General features: G+C 44.2%; 1 long non-coding RNA gene across 1 annotated transcript in view; it reads right to left on the bottom strand.

Annotated features, from left to right (window-relative positions):
• The window catches only part of LOC109306387, a 26,252-nt gene extending 22,579 nt beyond the window's left edge, over positions 1 to 3,673 (bottom strand). The window contains exons 1-2 of the long non-coding RNA XR_002099974.1: positions 3,585 to 3,673; positions 2,151 to 2,152 (exon numbers count right to left, since the gene is read on the bottom strand). This is a non-coding gene — a long non-coding RNA (uncharacterized LOC109306387). The remainder of the gene's footprint in view (positions 1 to 2,150; positions 2,153 to 3,584) is intronic.
• Between the last annotated feature and the right edge of the window lie 259 nt (positions 3,674 to 3,932).

Here is a 3,932-nt window from a genome sequence, read left to right as displayed (position 1 = left end):
GGGGGTGACAGTGAACAATAAGATAAATATGAGCCAGCAGTGCACCCTTGTTTCCAAGAAGGCATCCTGGACTGCATTGGTAGGAGCACTGCCAGCAGATTGAGGGAAGTGATTATTCCCCGCTATTCAGAACTAGAGAGGCCACATCTGGAGTCCTGTGTTCAGTTTTGGAGCCCCCAGTACAGAAAGGATGTGGAAAAAATGGAGAGAGTCCAACAGAGGGCAACAAAAATGGTGAGGGGGCTGGGGGCCTCATGAGAAAAGACTGAGGGAACTAGGCTAAAGAAGAGGAGACTGAGAGGGGATTTAACAGCAGCCTTCAACTGTCTGAGGAGGGGTCCAAAGAGGATGGAGTTGGACTGTTCTCAGTGGGGGCAGGTGACAAAACAAGAAGCAATGGGCTCCAGTTGCAGCAAGGGAAGTTGAGGTTGAATATTAAGAAAAACTCTCTCGCTAGAAGAGTAGTAAAACACTGGAACGGGTTACCCAGAGAGGTTGTGGGATCTCCATCCTTGGAGATTTTGAAGACCTGGGTAGACGAAGCCTTGGCTGGGATGATGTAGTTGGGGCTGTTCCTGCTTGGAGCAGGGGGACGGACTAGATGCGACCTCCTGAGGTCCCTTCACACCCTCATTTTCTATGATTCTATGAACCATGGATTTTTTTACTCGCTTTAGGTATTTTAAAAAGTTTGTCCACACTGGTATGGGCAGAGAAGGTTGGAAGCTGGGGGTGCAGTCACCTCTGCAGTGCGGGTTGCTTGCTCCCACAGCCCCCTTGGGACCTCCTGGATCTGCCCCATATATAACCAATAAATATGGTGTAACCCAGCATTTCCAACATTTGAGGGGGTCACACCCCACCGCAATAATCTCAGCCACTCTTCAACCCCCCACTTAAGCTGCCAAATTTCATTCAATGTTTTTGTGCATACATGGGATTTATAGGATTCATACTCTACCTTTTAGTCTTCTCTCCCTTGCAACCTTTTATGCCTCCCCCAGTAGAGTTCCCCACAGTTTAGGAAACACTAGCGTAACCGGCGTTCAATCCACTAGATTACTTTTGCATCCGTAGAAAGTTGCAGGGATGGCTGGGCACACAGAAGGGCAGAAGCAGGCAGTAACCAGCCCTCAGGGGTTGCCACCCATACAGAAGAAATAAATTGCAAAAAAAGCAGCTGAGGAATCAATTCCTCCAGACACACAGCCTCCAAAATCATGGAGTTTGAACTCCAGCTTTCCAAAAAGGGTCCTATCTTGACAGATTTCCATCTTTGATGCAGAAAAGTTTTCAAGGATCATTAGAAATGCATGTGTCAACAGAGCTGAGAAAGTATTGGGATTTTCCAAGGTTATGAAAGACGACAGAGCTCACACTGGATGCCACTTCCAGAAGGAAGCAGTGAAATATGAACCTCCTCACTGCTAATGAGCAAGAGATTGACTAAAAGAAAGTAAGTTATAGTTTAATTAGTGAAATGTTCAGACAAAAGAGCACACATTGATAGAGAGGCCTGGGAAGAGGAGCTGGAAAGCCCCAAATAGGGCACATGGGAGCTCTGCACCAAACTACCCAAAGGTTCACAGATGACTTTGGTCACAGCTACGGTGGACCAGAACAAGGCAAACTTGAAAACATCCTCCTCACCTCTGAAGACCCATCTGAAAAGAAGGCCAGAGCATTTTCTTACATATCAGACAAAGTTTCACCTAAAATAAACTGTCAGTTTTGACAAGATAGATATAATGAAAGAACTTATGTTAATTATGAAGGCATTGCTTTTGAAAGACTTAGAGCAGCTGTCAACAAACTAAGAACTTGTCAGACAGCAGAGAAGGAAGAAATAACTGTACATCTGCTCAAAGCAAAGCAGTGGAGAGAACTTGAAAATGCTGCTAAAAGCACGGAAGATGGGATTTGCCTAAGCAGCATGGAGAAAAGAAATCATAAAATTACCTGTGAAAGGGAATTTAAGCAATTGTAACAACTGCTGAGGGGTAACACTACCCCCCAGTCCTAAATAAATGCTTCCGTTCACTTGTTTGGCAAATGGCCTACAACACTGGCAATAGTCAAACTCCAGCCTACCTGAGCGGGGGAGTCATAGCCTTGTGCTATGCAGTATCATCTGATAATGCAATAATGACAACTACAGTTTGTTTTAAATGTCATTAATTTTTTTCAGAGAAGTCGTATTGCTTTGGTAATAGCTCCTATTTGACCAACTCTCTCACTGAGAGAAATGCTTGCTAAGCTTTCAAGCATAAAGGTCTGGGACAGACATTGCATAAACCGGTTTGACCTGAAATCAGTTAAGTCTGATACTGCATGCAGCCAGGTTTATCTTAAACCCGTTTCAGCCATTTTGAAACTGGCTTATGTGCACTGAACTTGTGTTCTGTTACAGGTTTAAACCAGTTTCTGATCTCTTGAACCAAGTTATGTGTAATGTCTGTCCCCAGCCCAAAAGTCCTTCTCAGGTTTGCAAACCAAACCAAACCAAACCCAGATGCAACCTAAACTATTTCGTGGTAGGCTTGCGTAGGATGCTTGTGTTTTGCAAGTACTTACGCGAGTCAAGAATTCCTCCATACGTTGCTCCATGCTCGTAGATAATTGTACCGTCCAAGCAAAATCTTTCCACCAAAATGACAAATACAAATTTCTGAAAGGCAGTTTATGAATATTCCACTGGATGCTTTGACACTATGAAACTGCCATGTTGTGTCAGCTTCACCTTGCAAGGCAGGTGCTTCACAGTGAAAAGAAGAAGGGATGACAGAAATGAAAAGGTAACGATGGGCCTGATCCCCAGCACAGCTCCAATGAAGTCAACAGTAGGGGCTAGAAACACGAGCAACCCTGTATTTTTATTTTAGTCTAATTAGTTTGTTTTCATTTTTCCTGCACTTTGAGTTTATTTTGATTAAAACAACATACTTTGCTCATTTTTTTAAAAATAAAGTAATTAGCTTAATCAACACTTGCTCTATTCATATGGCATTTTGGAAATTAACGTTGTTGCTTGTTTGGCAAATGGCTTGAGAACCAGAGGCAGATTAATGAGATTGGTAGCTCTGCCATTTCAAATCAAGAGAGGGGGAGTCTGTGTGGCACTGAGGCATGTATCCACCCTCTAAGGTACTTATTTTTGCTACCTGACTGCTAGACATGTGCGTGTGTGTGTATGTGTGTGTAGAATAGGAGTGAGTAGGTAGGGGCTGGTTTCTTCACAGCTGTTCTGGGCTTGGAAGAGGAGCTGTGTGTTCCCCTTTTTTGGATCTGGTGCCTGGAGATAGGTCTTCTCAATACAGTACGGGATGCACCTAGCATCTCCTGAAAGGGATGGATAAAAAACAAACTCTTGCCATTATGGGGCTTGTCTGTGCATTTCACATGCTCATAACCCATCACCCCAGAGTTAACGAGACGTGTCTTTCTGGTGGCAGTCATCTGGCTGTGAAAGGACTGGTCCGGGACTCAGGAGAACAGGGTGCTTGTCTTTCACTAAGCATTGTGAAGTAATTTGATCTGCAGGGCTTTGAGTTTGGCATGCTAGATCCTGATGGCCGCCTCTCTACAGGTTGGCAGAAGAAGAGATTCAAGGACACCTTGAAGGTCAATCTGAAGACATGCAATATTAATATCAATACCTGGGGGGCTCAAGCATTGAATCGTCCCAGGTGGTACAATGATGTATGACAAGGTATCAATCATTGTTGAGAAAATGTGCCTCACTGGAGGTGGGTAGATGAGAGAAACAAAGGGAAAGTGCTGTGACCCAGCATCACCAGGATCTACGCATTCTTTCTGGAGATTTTTGCCACATCTACATTCAAACACATGGATCTCTGATTTGCCTCCTGTCATCTACAGGCTCTTACTGACTTCCCTGTTTCCTGGAAGACTGTAATCCTCATATCAAGAGA

This window comes from Crocodylus porosus, unplaced genomic scaffold (assembly GCF_001723895.1).
Source record: "Crocodylus porosus isolate Cpor-Errol unplaced genomic scaffold, CroPor_comp1, whole genome shotgun sequence".
Taxonomy (NCBI): domain Eukaryota; kingdom Metazoa; phylum Chordata; order Crocodylia; family Crocodylidae; genus Crocodylus; species Crocodylus porosus.
The sequence above is the reverse complement of the archived record's forward strand: the minus strand, read 5'-3'. Positions and strand labels throughout refer to the sequence as shown.